Source organism: Capra hircus, chromosome 28, assembly GCF_001704415.2.
Source record: "Capra hircus breed San Clemente chromosome 28, ASM170441v1, whole genome shotgun sequence".
In the NCBI taxonomy this organism is placed as follows: Eukaryota; Metazoa; Chordata; class Mammalia; order Artiodactyla; family Bovidae; genus Capra; species Capra hircus.
The window spans coordinates 4,223,235-4,238,786 of record NC_030835.1 but is presented as its reverse complement, the minus strand read 5'-3'; the positions used below and the strand labels follow the sequence as shown (position 1 = coordinate 4,238,786).

Here is a 15,552-nt window from a genome sequence, read left to right as displayed (position 1 = left end):
GACACTTAGGTTTACTGTTAAGAAAATGCTGCTGTAAATATTCTTGTACATGCTTTCTGGCAGACATGCAAAATATATATATACTTTGAGGCAGAATTTTGGGGTCTTGGGTATATACACTGTTAATTTTACTTGGTAATGGCAAAAAAAAAAAAACAAACAAACTCCTTAACAGTTGTACATTACACCAAATAAAGAATTCAAGAGGAACAGGTTTGTGAGAAGATGGAAAAACAAAATAATAAGTTCTGTTTCATGTATTTTGAGCTTAGCAATTTGTTAGAAATGTTGAGCAGCCATCTGAAATGTATTTACAGTTTGTAGTTCCACTCATCTTTGTTTTTTCCTGGGTTGACTCATTCAGGTGTCTCATCTTTACCTTCTCCTTGAAGTGATCTTATAAAAAGTGTTACATTATCACAGCATAAAAGTTATTTGATCATAATAGTAGATGTGTTCAGTTTTTATACCTTCAGTCTCATGCGGTCATATGGAGCCTTTTTATTCTTATAGACTTCAAAGCAGAGCTATGTTAAGCTAGTACAGGGATGATGTAAAGGAGAATTGAAGAGAGGGTACTGTTATTATATGAGCAAACATGCATTCTAGGTAGCTGTTGCCAAGGGGAAGAAAATAAAAACTGGGGATGCAAGCTAAAACAAGCAGACAAGCAAGTAAATAAGTAAATAAACACAGCTCTTCTTTGGGACCATTTAGTACTGAAGCAAATAGCATTATGTATTAATAGCCCCCGATGATTTCACTATATTGTAGCATAACTCTGTAATTGGTATTTGTAATGTTAATTCTAAATGATCTTTATTCAATAGCCCCCGATGATTTCACTATATTGTAGCATAACTCTGTAATTGGTATTTGTAATGTTAATTCTAAATGATCTTTATTCTTCATTTGAGAAGGTGCAACAGTGCACATTTAGAAGAATTGTGAACCCTTAGTACTCTAGAATCAATTCCTGATGATTGCTAATAGCAGAAATTTTATTGTTTATATGTAGTGTGGTATGTTTGCCTATCACCTAAAAAAATGATCTATTGATAATCTCTCAAAATTCTACAGGAAAAAAATGGGTGGTGTAGATTGTTCTACTGACTGAATTGGATTTATTAAAGTGAAGATATGGAAGTGGTTTTTATGCTTCATTGTCAGAATAAGGCTGCTGTGAACATTCATGTTCCTTTCTTTGGGACAGGTGCCCAGGAGTGCAGTTTGTTACATGTAGGGGTATATTTAGTTTTTAAAAAAACTTTCAAACCATTTCCCAAAGCGATTATGCCAGTTTGCATTTTCAGTGGCAGTGCATGAAAGATCTGTTTTCTTCATGTTCTTGTCGGCAGTTGGTGGTGTCACTGGTTTTTATTTTAGCTGTTCCAATAGCTGTGTTGGTAGTATCTCAGCATAGTCTTTTTTTTTTTTTTCCTCCTGTTTTTTGGCTGTGCCACATGGCAGAGATTGTAGCTGAAGACAGCAGATTAAATACATTGAAAGCAGATTATAGCAGTCTGTGAATGTCTTCCTGAAGAATTTGGACTTCATTTTGTACATAATTGGAAATCATTGAAAAATTTTTAAATATACTTATGTTTTTATTATTTTAGTAAGTTTTTAGGGTTGTGCTATGAATATTTTAGAACATTTTGTCACCACCCCAAATTTACCACTCCTGCTCCTTGCTGTAGGCAACTGCTGCTTTGCTTTCTTGGTGTCTCAGTTTGCCTTCTCTGAATATTTCGTATATATGGGATCATGCAGTTGTAGCTTCTGGCATCTGGCTGCTTTTATTGAGCATATTTTGAAGTGCATTCATGTTGTAACGTGTGTCAGTATTTTGTTCCTATTTATTACCCGATAATATTCCACGGTTGATGATTCCACCTTTTGTTTATCCATTCCCAGCTGATGGACACTGGGATTATTTCCAGTTCTTTGCCATTGTGAGGAATCTGCTGAGAACATCTGTGCATGTCTTTATGGGGAGAGGTGGCCCATGGCCTGTGGGATCTTAGTTCCCTGACCAGGAATGGAACCCACACCCCTGCAGTGGTAGCTCAGGGTCTCGACCACTGGACTGCCGGGGAAGACCCTGTCTACAAGGTCTTTAAAGTGGAAGTTGCTCACTTGGGTAACTCCTCGGACTGTAGCCCTCCAGGCTCCTCTGTCTGTGGAATTCTCCAGGCCAGAATACTGGAGTAGGTAGCCGCTCCCTTCTCCAGGGGATCTTCCAACTCAGGGATCAAACCAGGTCTCCTGCATTGCAGACGGATTCTTTACTGTCTGAACCACCAGCGAAGCCCTTTGTAAGTCTTTATACAGACACTTATTTTCATTTCTCTTGGGTGGGTTCCTGTGGAGGGAATTTTGGATCTTGTGGTTCGTTTATGCTTACATTTAACTTTTTAAGAGATTGGCAAGCTGTTCTCCAAAATGGCTGCGTCATTTTACAGCAGTGTATGGGAGTTCAGTTTCTCCATGTCGTTACCAACATTTAATGTTGTCTGTCTTTTTGAGAATAGCCACTGTAATGGGTATGTAGTGATGTCTCATTATAGATTTCACTTGTGTTTCCTAATGACTTAGGATGTTTATAATCTTTTCACGGAGCACAGTTGTATTTTACAGACATGAGTGCAGTGCAAGAGGGAAGAATGGAGGTGTGCGCCGCGAAGGATGAAAGTCTGCGCTAGGTGTGTGTAGAGTTTAGGGAGACAGACTTAAAAGATACGTCAGAATGAGAACAGGCAGCATGTAGTAACTGCCTCGTATAATAAATAAAGCAGAGGGACGTGGGACTAGTGACCCAAAGATTCTCATCATTGACAGTTAGGTAGATGGTGTTGTCATTAGCCAGAAAATCGAGATATGGGTGCGTAAACTTTTTTTTTTTTTGCTGGTAGATGACCGTTTTTATATTCTGTTCTCTCATGTATCACTGGAATAAATATTTAATACAGCTGTTTAATAGTTTAGAAATATGTATATAGTTCAAAAGAAAGATCTGGATTGAAATATAAATTTGGGAGAGTTACCACTGTATAAGTAACAGTTGAATTCATTGAAGTAAATAGTGTATCTGTTCCTAAACGGCTGTATCCGCTGTATTACTTTTGCTCGTTGAAAGCTGCGTAAATAAGAAAAGGGCAATTTTTGTTGTTGTTCAGTTGCTGTCATGTTCGGCTCTCTGTGACCCCATGGACTGGAGCACTCCAAGCTCTTCCACTGTCTCCCGGAGTTTGCTCAAACTCATGTCCATTGAGTCAGCTATCTAACCATCGTATCCCCTGCCACGCCTTTCACCTTTTGCCTTCAATCTTTCCCAGCGTCAGGCTTTTTCCCAATGAGATGGTTCTTCAGGTCAGGTGACTAAAGTATTGGAGCTACAGCTCCAGCAACACTCCTTCCAATGAATAGTCAGGGTTGGTTTCCTTTAGGATTGACTGGTTTGATCTCAAGAAGCAACTTAATAAAATGATTCTAGGATTATTTCATTCAGGTATAGAAGCATCAAAATTTTAGAGAATCAAAATTCTCCAAGCTTGGCTTCAAAAGTACGTGAACTGAGAACTTCCAGATGCTCAAGCTGGATTTAGGAAAGGCAGAGGAACCAGAGAACAAATTGCCAGCATCTGTTGAATCATAGAAAAAGCAAGAGAATTTCAAGAAAAACATCTGCTTTGGCTTTATTGACTACACCAAAGCCTTTGACTCTGTGGATCACAACAAACCGGAAAATTCTTAAAGAGATGGGAATACTAGATCACCTGACCTGCCTCCTGAGAAACCTATACGCAGGTCAAGAAGCAGCAGTGAGAACCGGACATGGAACACCAGACTGGTTCCAAATAGGAAAAGGAGTACGTCAAGGCTGTATATTGTCACCCTGCTTATTTAACTTCTATGCAGAGTGCATCATGAGAAACGCTGGGCTGGAGGAAGCACAAGCTGGAATCAAGATAGCCGGGAGAAATATCAATAACCTCAGATATGCAGATGACACCACCCTTATGGCTTCCCTGCTGTCTCAGCTGGCAAAGAATCCTCCTGCAATGCCGGAGACCTGGGTTCGATCCCTGCGTTGGAAAGATCCCCTGGAGGAGGGCATGGCAGCCCGCTCCAGTATTCTTGCCTGGAGAATCCCCATGGACAGGAGCCTGACGGGCTGCAGTCCACGGGGTTGCAGAGTTGGACGCCACTGAGCGCCTGGACTGAGCTGAAATGGCATCCCCTCAGACCCAGGTTTTTTCCATCTTTTAGCACTGTCATACCTTTCCTGGTGGGCTGTCCTCTTAGACGTTCTCTTTCCTCGTGGTCCTAGGATGGCTGTCATAGTTCTGCTTAACAATTCAAACCAAAAGTTGCCTAGAAAAAATAGGTATTTTCACTTGAGTGTCTTTTTACCAGCCCAGGAAAACCTTTCCCAGAACCTCTTCAGCAAACTTAGTCTCTTGCCTTACTGGCCAGAATTGGATCAGATGCTTATTGCTAAAGCATTCATTGGCAGGAGGAATGGAAATTGCCACAACTGGTTTAGACTAGAACTTTTTAACCCTGGTGTTAAATATCCTTTTGTCTTATCTCTTTTGGAAGAAGCTTTTTTTCTCCATGTCTTTTGGTTCTCTGCTGTAGATTAGATAGGTAAGTTTTTCTGGACAGCCTAGTTTCATATCACTGAGTTGTTCCTATTCAGTACTTCAGAGCAACTAATATCTGTTGAAGTCATACTCTATATCATTAGCTGTGCTAAATTCTAGGATACAACAAAAAATAAGAAACTTTGAGCTTGATATGAAAATATGCTTAGGCAGAAGAGTGCTATCATAGAATTATACACTAAAGTTCATTTGTATTTGGGGTTTAATGCCATTGTTTATATCTTTAGTTTTATGAGAAAATGCATCTTAAGTTTCAAAATCAAGCTTACGTTCAATTTATAAATGAACTTTTGAAACAGAATTTATTTATAAGTTGATCTTCCCTTTCTGTGGATTACATTTTTTATTATAGAAATGCATTCCAAACTAATCTAGATTATACTGTTAGAGTTACAGTAAAACTATATAATGGTTTTCTGAAGCATAATATTTGAGTTTTTCAGTTAATATACCAGAGGTTTTATAATAGTAATAATACCTTTAGTTTAAGAACCATACTGAGGCATTTCGTAAAATGATTATTTTATAATTTTAAATTTCTAAAAATACTTTTTTAATTGCAGCTGTGATGTCTATAATAGTACTTGTACAGTATGTGGGATGCTTTTTATGAATGCTAAGAGAGGGAAATGAAGAAAGGAAATTTGAAGTGGTGGGAGTCAGACACAGCTGAGCGACTTTCACACGTTCAAAAACAATCTTAAATTTTGTCTTAGACTGAGTATCAAAACCATGTTTATACCAGTTTTTTTTTTTCAAATCTTATATAGGTGTTAATGGGTAATGTTCTAATACTTCAAAGATAGCTATGATAGCCATAATTGATGTTTGTCACTGATGGATTCTGTGTGGTTAGTGATCTTTAAACTATCCCAGTGCTTTAAGATTTAACCACTTTGATAATTTTGAAGGGCTTCAAAACTGAGAGGGATGTGTTCATTTTAATGGCAAAAAGAAAAAGATTTTTGTAAAGGCAATATGGGATTAAAATGAACTTTTCCCATGTTTGCAAATACTTACTAACTTAGAGGAAATACCTCTGTTAGCTCTGAATTAGAAAGTATTAGAATATATCAATGGCACCCCACTCCAGTACTCTGGCCTGGAAAATCCCATAGATGGAGGAGCCTGGTGGGCTGCAGTCCATGGGGTTGCTAAGAGTCAGATACACGACTGAGCGACTTCACTTTCACTTTTCCCTTTCATGCATTGGAGAAGGAGATGGCGACCCACTCCAGTGTTCTTGCCTGGAGAATCCCAGGGACGGGGGCGCCTGGTGGGCTGCCATCTATGGGGTCGCACAGAGTCGGACACGACTGAAGTGACTTAGCTTAGCTTAGAATATATCCAGAAGGATTCGATTTTCATTTATTCCGAGTCATTAAGAAGTTCAAATGTGTTTTTAAAAGAATTACCTTTTCCTTAATGTATCTTCTAGACCTAAGAAACTTGAAAATTTCAGGCGCAAAATCTTTGGTGAAATTAATACTTAAAATTGTTTAGTGTTTGGTTTTGACTGGATCCGTTGTCACTATTAAACGCAGTTCATAGTGCTAAAAGCCTGTGGCACATTGTCTTATAAATTGAATGATTAAAGTTGATGCAGGCGTTTTGCCTATGTGAATTCTGTTTCTGTGCCAGTACGGTATAGATCTCTGCTTAAAGGACTGTAATCGCCAAAGTTAGAAAAAGCTTTGCTTTGACTCACAATTTCTAGTATATAAAATCGGCTTGCAGACCTGCAGCGTGAAGGGCATCCTGTCCTTTGGTTGTCTTTTATTTTCCTGTTAGTAGTAAAGTCAAATCGTACGTGGTTTTCATTAGCCGGTATTAAATTCAATCCTTGGGAACACTTTTCTGAAGTTTATGACTTGTAATGTCTTTGTACGTGTGAGAGGATTGAGGGAAGATAGGTCAGGGTCTTGGACTCTGCAGGTGGTATATTTGAAGAGTCGTGGGTTATGTATTTTCCTTTTTTTAATTAATTTTAGATTTAGCCTAAAGCTTGTAACTTTTTTTTCACACCAAGGAAAAAGTGTTGTAATAAATAGTGCTATAATAAACAATGGTTGGTAAGTGGTTTACGTGCTAATTTTATTTATTATTTGATCCACTGGAAATATCTGGTAGAACTAGAATCAGGCCGTATATTTTTAAACATAGTCACTTTGATGGGACTTTAAAACTTGATGAGAATAGGTTAATTTGAGTTTTGCTTGAAGTAGTGATTTCCTCCCCTGTCTTCTTCCATAAGCCCTAGGGAAGAATTGGCAAAGAATGGCTTTAGAGGAAAATCTTTATGCCTTTTCTAAAGTGGAAAGAATGCATTTAAAAAAAATTATTATTGTTATAAGGTAATTTTTTTAAGACTGTGATCATCTCAGGGTTGGGGGGAAATGCTAAATACCAGGTCTCCATTACTACCCTCCTTTGTTACTCTGAATGATGGTCTAAGGTTTGGTCATATGAGTACCCTGAAAAATATCAGGGACCTGGTGAAGTTATAGGTAACTCGTGCATTGGGAAGACTGTTAAAGGCTTCTAAATGCAGACAAAGCATTACTAATTGCTTTCAGGGTCGGTCTGTCTTTAGTTGGACCATGAAAGATTTAGCATGGCCCTATGGCAGGCTGTCTGCTGAGTGGAGACTCTTGTCTTTAAGAAAGGCTATCTGATATGCTGGACCGTTTCAAGTTGCCCCAGTTTACATGAATTTAGTCATTATTGCCAAGACTACTAAACCTCAGTGTGACACAAATGATACTTCTAAATGGACTTGAAGACAAAGGCGTTTTGACCTTGCAGTGGGACATAAGTAACGTTCATACAGCTTAAAATTTTTCTTTTTACAACAGGAAACAGAATACTGTGCTATTTGAAGTTTCAGTTAAAAGATACATTCAATGAAATTATTTTTGTGATCTCTAAATAAGCAGCACACCTGTCTTTAAAGAAATTAAAGGTTTTAATGGCTTCCTTCTTTTATATTTATGAACGTTGTCTCTTAAAGCAGTAGGTTGCTAATGACAGTAGTAAGACGGTTGAAACCTGTGCCGTGGACATAGAACTAGCAGCGCGATTAACTCTTGGCCCTCACTGTTCCCAATATTCTAGGGTGAAGTCCGCCTGAAATTAAAACTGCTAACTGAGACTTTGTGATAAAATTGAAATACTAGCTGGGTGATCAAATATATTTTTTCTCAAGTCGGAATCTTAATATTGTAGAGTTGTAAATTTTAGTGCTGCTTCTGATGTTCTTGTTTTTCAATTTGAAATGTGATTTTTTTTCCCCCACAAAAGCTTATTAGGCTGATACAGAAATTCACATGTGAGTAATTTTTTCCACAGAACTGTTATGTTATAAAGTTGAAAATACTCAAAATTTAGAACGTCTTTGAGCAAAGGTTTGTAAAGTGATAGTTTCTAAAGTACCATAGAACTTTACATTAAAAATGTATAGTTTGATGCATGATACAATTTTAGTATTTCTTCCACATGTGTTATTCGGATAAATAAACATTCTTTCAGTCTTAAATATGTTCTTTTTTTCTAAACAGATTTATGAAAATATGCATCAGTTTAATACTGTCTTGGAATTCATGAGATGGAAGCATAGGTCAAAGCTGTTTGGAGAAAATTGGAAGTACAGTTTTATCTAGCCACATCTCTGAGGTAAGAAAAAGACTTAAGAATATAATTAATGTGAAAATTCTCATTTCTTAGCAATTAAAAATCGCCTATTTTATCACTGCAACTTTATTATCTTCTTTATTCTTGAATCACCTTCCTTATGAGTTCTTAAGTAGTTACAGCATTTTATCTCTTTATAAACGTTGCAGCTCTTCAGGAGTAAAAGCATTTATTACTAATATAGCTTTCTTCATTCTAATTAGAGAAAGTAAGCATTAAATGATGTATATAATTACTTCTTTCCTCTGACGATGACAAGACAAGTTAGAAGATTATATTAAAATGAATGTTTACATTATTCTGAAGCTTTCACGTATTTAGAATTTAGGGTAAAATTGTTATTTTAAATAATAGATCTTTGGAGATAGAATTTATTGAAAGAAGTGGAAACTGCAGTAACATCAGGGACAGGGGAGAAGCCGTTCTAAGACAATGTGGATAGAGAAATCAAGTTCATTTTCAAATCCATAGAGACTCAGATTATCAAGGTTTAATCCTTTAGGGATCTGTATTAAAAACGAACAGGTAGAATACATATATAATGTGTTATACTTTTTCCTCTTGAAATAGGAGAGTTTGCTACTGTCTTTCCCTCTTTAAACAGCAGGTTGTGCTCAGTGCTTCTGCTTCCTTAGAGTATCCGCTCATCCTCTGGTCCCTTCTGAGCTCGTCTGCCCGCCCGTTTGAGGAACAGTCATGACGTTCTGTCGCGTCTTCTGTTCGGTTCTGCTCTTTGATCCCTGTGTTAGTCGCCGTTTCTCCTTTCATGAAATACTGGGGCTTCTATAACCCTGAGCTTTTCTGGCTCTCCTTCTTTAATTACTCTTTCAAATGTTTTTTCCCTCCTATTTTGTTTGAAGAATAGCTGTCCTCCCGTTACTAAATAATGGCCTTCCCTAAGATCTGTGTCTTTGAAATTCTTTTTTTAATGTCTTTCTGCCGTCTTGATTTCAGCAGTGGCCTCTATAAAGTGATCTCTCTCAACCTCCCGTCTCTGCTCCGACAGTGTTCTAAGCCTCAGCGCGTGTTCCCACTGCCCGCTTCACACATGGTGTTCCCGCTTCTCTTACTAGACCTCTTGGTCGCCTGTGCTCACAGTCTCAGTGCAGAACCGGACTCTCTGCCTCTTCCTTGCTGCTTAGTTAGGGATCAGGTCCTTTCAGCTCTACCTCTGATTCATGAATGTTGTCATCTTCTCTTTTCTAATTCTCCCACCATCATCCAAGTTCAAGTTCTTCAGCATTTCACCTGAAATAATGACGGACTCTCCCCACTTAGTGTGTCTCCTCACTCTTTTTTTCTATCTACCGATTGCTATCAGCTTATATTTTCTAAAAGGTATAATTCTGCCTGTACTGTCAGTAACTCTTTGTTAGCCTATCAAAGCAAGGATAGATTCCTCTAATAAGAAAGTCTCTCAACAGTATAGCATTAAGTGACAGCTTTGCTTATATCCACCCACTTCTTTCTCTCTTAAACACTTACTAAACACCTATTCTACACCAGGGACTGTGTTAGGCGCTGAGAATACGAAATGTTCAGTAAAAATGAGTTCCTTACTTTACTCTCAAAGAAGGATCTGTTTAGAGATGAGTACACAAGGTTAATGCCACCTGAAAAGTGCTGTATGACTGGGAGAGTATGTCGGTGTCACCTAGAAGGGCTCCACAGTATTGCTAGAGGAGAGAATTGTCAAAGTGGCTTCACATGGGAAACGGTGTTTCAGTGGCGTCTCAAAGGATGAGTAGAAGACTGCTGGGGTTCCCCAGGAATCTTGGGGAAGAATTGCCTGACCAGCTGGCTCGGTGGTAAAGAAGCCACCTGCTGCGATGCAGGAGACCCGGGTTTGATCCCTGGGTCAGGGAGATCCCATTGAGAAGGAAATGGCATGGTATTCTCACCTGGGGAATCCCATGGACAGGGGAAGCAGAGGAAGCCTGAAGTGTAGAGAACATGCAAGAGACAGAGGAAGTAGTTTCGTGTGATCTGAATTCAAGATGTGAGAGCGGGTTTGAGTGACAAGACTGAAAGAGAGCTTGTTTGCGAAGAACTCTGGGTGCCATGGTTGCGAGTTTAGACTTCATCTTGTGAGCAGTTGGCAGTCTCTAGAAGGTTTGAATCACAGTTGTGTTTTGTGACAATCAATATGGCAGTGATGTGAATGATAGTTTGGAGGGGGAGCTACCAAAAGCCGAGAGACAATTAGGATACTCTTAATTGTTTCAGTCAAGAAGTAATGAGAATTTCAAGGTAGGGATCAACTTATCTGAAGTTGCAAAAACCTTTAAGCATTGATCATTCAGCAAATATATAATTTTCTTTTTCATACCCCTTTGCATATATGATACTCTTGAGTTGATTTTTAAATTGACCTGTGTTTTTCCTCCTTCTGCTCATATTATTTTTTTCCAGGCTTGTTTTTCCCTGTTCTTCTAGTTTAAGGCCCCAGAGCATAAATTTTTGTTCTATAGAATATTACTTTTCGGGGATTCCTGTTGATCTGTGTAGCAACAGTCACAAAGGAGAAATCAAAAAATAAAGAACATGGTCCTCATGTTAGAGAAATGGAGTGAGGACGCAGGGAGCTTGTAAGGTTGTGAGAGTCGTTAAGCTTGAGGTAATAGGATTCAGTCAGAGTGATGATAGTGGAAATACAAAGGAAAACCTGGCGTGGGTGTATTGTGAAGGAAGAAGGGACACTGATCTGTGACTGGGTGTTGAAAAGAGATAATGTTGCCCACGTTTTTTATCTGGATAGCAGGGATGATAGTGTTGGGCATAGTGAAGAGCAAACAGAAGTAATTCTTTGAATCTGGTTGAATCTAAGTTTTCTAAGTTTAAAGAAACATTAGCAGTGATGTTTTGCTGTGTTGCTGCTCTCTTCATTTCTTTACAGATAACAAATGCTGTTGCATGTTGTTTTTCAAGCCTTAGCACGCTGAAAAGGGGATACTATTAAAAAAAGAAAGGAAAGTATTGCTTCTTTTAGAAGAGTAGTAGTTTGAAGAGAGATAAATAGTATTCTGCACATGGTTATCTTCTGTTACACTTTAATGCTGTGTAAGATTTAGAAAATATAAAAATGTTTGAAGTATTTCTGCAGGTCTAATTCTGACACTCTTACTGAAAGATGGTATCTCATGTATTAAAATTTATTCCTAAAAGAATGGAGACCTGTGACGATGCTCATAAGCAGAACTTGATGGTTCCTTATTAATAAATAAATGTTAGTATGATTATGTCCTTAGAGAAATACCTTATTTTGAGATAATGCCACCTCCATAATAAATATTAAACTGACTAATTTTAATGCTTTTATTAAAGTTCTTTTCAACTCTTAATTGATGGTTGATTTAGGACTTTGCAATATTCAAAATATTTCAACATGGTATATTGAAAATAAAGTTGTCAGTCTCAGTTGCCCAGTCTCTCTCTCTTTTTTTTTAATCTCTAAATTTTTAAAAATGTACTAGTCATCCTTCATTGGACATTAATTCTCAATTAGGGTGTAAAAGGATTCAGCAGATGTCAAGTTCCTCAAAGAGAGGTACAGGGTAAGATGGTCATGGCAAGAAAGGCAGAGTGCCCCCTTCACCCTGGGCCCTCATCAGCGGTTCTTCCACGCCTGTCCATATTTGAGTTTCTTGTAAGAAACACAGTGGTTGGAAAGTGTGCCAGCTGCTGGCACCGTGGAGACCCCGAGGGTTCTCCCCTTGTCGCACTGATCACTTGTTGTTATGCCGGTAGTTACCTCTGTGAAATGCTCTGAGGCTGCTTTTGGGGGTAAAATCTTGCATCAGGATCCAGGTCGGCAGCTCCTTTTTTTGGCATCTGTGAATTTCTTCTTCGCTGGCACAGCTGACACCCTCTTGGTGTCTCGGATGTTCATTGCCATCCAATCTTTTCTGCCTATTCTGATTTTCACTTGTAGCCTTTCCTCTGTTAGCTGAATTCCCTTTAAATGAATTGTATTTTTTTAGGCCCATACCAAAATTTTGGGTTCTGGCTGTAGGCATCTGTTGTTCAGAGACAAACTAGTAGGTATGAAAGACAGAGTTATTTCTCTCCTGTGGAGCGATTACAAAGGGACCAACCAATTGTTACCCATCCCTTGAAGCTCTGGGAAGAGTCCTCAGGGCTCAGCCCTCCCAGCTGCAAGGTCTGCTAGCAGTGTGGCAGGTGACAGTCGCTTCTAAGTCTGCAGAGATTTATTTTTTAGACGGAGCAGCCTTTAGAAGGCTCTCCGTCACACTAAAGCAGTTGCCGTTCCCAGCTTGAAAATGAGCTTCATCTTCACTGTTGGTCTGTCCTTGGACTCCGTTGAGAATGTTTTCCCACACCCACTGCTTTCTTTAGAGAAACCCACAACTCCTAGTCTCAGAAACATGCTGCAGGCCTTGCCCTCGGGCTCTTTGGTTATTGTGCTCCTCCTGAAGGGGAGACAGACTGTTTCTTCTCATTCTCTTCAGTTGGCTGCCTCCTCATAATGAAGACACCTTTATTCTTCTCTTAGTTTAAGTTTGGTTTATATTCTCCCTGCGTACTTATTTGATCATTCTCCAGTTTGGATGCTTTCAGATTCAGGTAGTGGTTTGTGTTATTGCAGCTGCATATGATTTTGTGGGAAGAGCATGCCCCAAGATTCCCAGTAGCATCTTTTAATGGTGGCTCAGACAGTGAAGAATCTGCCTGCCTGCAATGTGAGACACCTGGGTTCGATCCGTGGATCAGGAAGATCCCCTGGAGAAGTGAATGGCTACCCACTCTAGTATATTCCATTTTTCCCCCCTCCCATTCTGGTATTCTTGCCTGGAGAATTCCATGGACAGAGGAGCCTGGTGAGACAAGGTCCATGGGGTTGCAAAGAGTCAGACATGATTGAACGCTTTCAGTTTCATAGTGACATTTCAATTCCTGTCTTTATCCTCCATCCTAATACTTCTCTCCTGTTCCACTGTTTTATAGGTTTATAAGGTAATTTCCAATCTAGCTGTCTCAGATAGAAATTCTAGTTTAACCTCTGAATTCATCTACTTCCTTCCTTTCCTCCCTCTTTTCCAATTTCCCATCTATTATCTATTGTTTTTTGTGATTAAGTGTCAGAGAAGGTCTAATTTGACAGTTTTTAAAACTTTTTAAAAGATTACATAAATGGGACATGCGTAAGTTCTTATATACAGTTCTGAACAGTATGCAGCAAAGCCCAAGGCCCTCTTCACTATCCTCATCCCACTCCCCTCCTTACCACGCTCCCCTCCACCCAGTTGGCATCTCACTGACCTTTATGTTACCATCAGGCTATTGATTTTTAGTATATATTTTTATAAAATTATACATAATGAGAATACTTGCCTCAAAGTCCGTGTGAGGATTAAATGAACTAGTACATGTCAAGTATGTATAACGTGTTAGATTTCTTACTGCATAGTATAAAAACATTGTAAGAAAAAGTAAACGTAGAGCAAAGATAGTTCAAACTATGAAATAAACCCGAAATACTGGGAAAAGGGGGGCTTTTGAGTATACTGAGGTTTCCCCGTTTCGTGACTTGAATCTGAATTTCTTTTCTCTACCATCTAGGAATCACCAAAAGATGGTGATATGGGGAACAAAGTTCCTGAGCTAGTACTAGGATTGTTGGCTTAGTAGTAGCTGGCAATAGGTTTGGAAATGCATTGGTTCAGTTCAGTTGCTCAGTCGTGTCCTACTCTTTGTGACCCCATGAATCGCAGCACGCCAGGCCTCCCTGTCCATCACCATCTCCCGGAGTTCACTCAGACTCACGTCCATCGAGTCCGTGATGCCATCCAGCCATCTCATCCTCGGTCATCCCCTTCTCCTCCTGCCCCCAATCCTTCCCAGCATCAAGAGTCTTTTCCAATGAGTCAACTCTTTGCATGAGGGGGCCAAAGTACTGGAGTTTCAGCTTTAGCATCATTCCTTCCAAAGAAATCCCAGGGTTGATCTCCTTCAGAATGGACTGGTTGGATCTCCTTGCAGTCCAAGGGACTCTCAAGAGTCTTCTCCAACACCACAGTTCAAAAACATCAATTCTTTGGCGCTCAGCCTTCTTCACAGTCCAACTCTCACATCCATACATGACCACAGGAAAAACCATAGCCTTGACTAGACGAACCTTAGTCGGCAAAGTAATGTCTCTGCTTTTGAATATACTATCTAGGTTGCTCATAACTTTTCTTCCAAGGAGTAAGCGTCTTTTAATTTCATGGCTGCAGTCACCATCTGCAGTCATTTTGGAGCCCAAAAATATACAGTCTGACACTGTTTCCACTGTTTCCCCATCTATTTCCCATGAAGTGATGGGACCGGATGCCATGATCTTAGTTTTCTGAATGTTGAGCTTTAAGCCAACTTTTTCGCTCTCCTCTTTCACTTTCATCAAGAGGCTTTTTAGTTCTTCTTCACTTTCTGCCATAAAGGTGGTGTTATCTGCATATCTGAGATGATTGATATTTTTCCCGGCTATCTTGATTCCAGCTTCTGTTTCTTCCAGTCCAGCGTTTCTCATGATGTACTTTGCATATAAGTTAAATAAGCAGGGTGACAATATACAGCCTTGACGTACTCCTTTTCCTATTTGGAACCAGTCTGTTGTTCCATGTCCAGTTCTAACTGTTGCTTCCTGACCTACATACAGATGTCTCAGGAGGCAGGTCAGGTGGTCTGGTATTCCCATCTCTTTCAGAGTTTTCCACAGTTTATTGTGATCCACACAGTCAAAGGCTTTGGCATAGTCAATAAAGCAGAAATAAAGTGTTCTTTTCTGGAACTCTCTTGCTTTTTCCATGATCCAGCAGATGTTGGCAATTTGATCTCTGGTTCCTCTGCCTTTTCTAAAACAGCTTGAACATCAGGGAGTTCACGGTTCACATGTTGCTGAAGCCTGGCTTGGAGAATTTTGAGCATTACTTTCCTAGTGTGTGAGATGAGTGCAATTGTGCGGTAGTTTGAGCATTCTTTGGCATTGCCTTTCTTTGGGATTGGAACGAAAACTGACCTTTTCCAGTCCTGTGGCCACTGCTGAGTTTTCCAAATTTGCTGGCATAATTAGTGCAGCACTTTCACAGCATCATCTTTCAGGATTTGAAATAGCTCAACTGAAATTCCATCACCTCCACTAGCTTTGTTCGTAGTGATGCTTTCTAAGGCCCACTTGACTTGGTAGATGCAT

At 39.3% G+C, this 15,552-nt stretch overlaps 1 protein-coding gene across 2 annotated transcripts in view; it reads left to right on the top strand.

Moving 5' to 3' along the window:
- Positions 1-15,552, top strand: part of BMPR1A (bone morphogenetic protein receptor type 1A) — a 146,208-nt gene that overhangs the window by 79,436 nt on the left and 51,220 nt on the right. For both annotated transcript variants that reach the window (XM_018042146.1, XM_018042147.1), the window contains exon 2: positions 8,228-8,342. The gene's annotated coding sequence lies outside the window, so the exon portion shown is untranslated. The remainder of the gene's footprint in view (positions 1-8,227; positions 8,343-15,552) is intronic.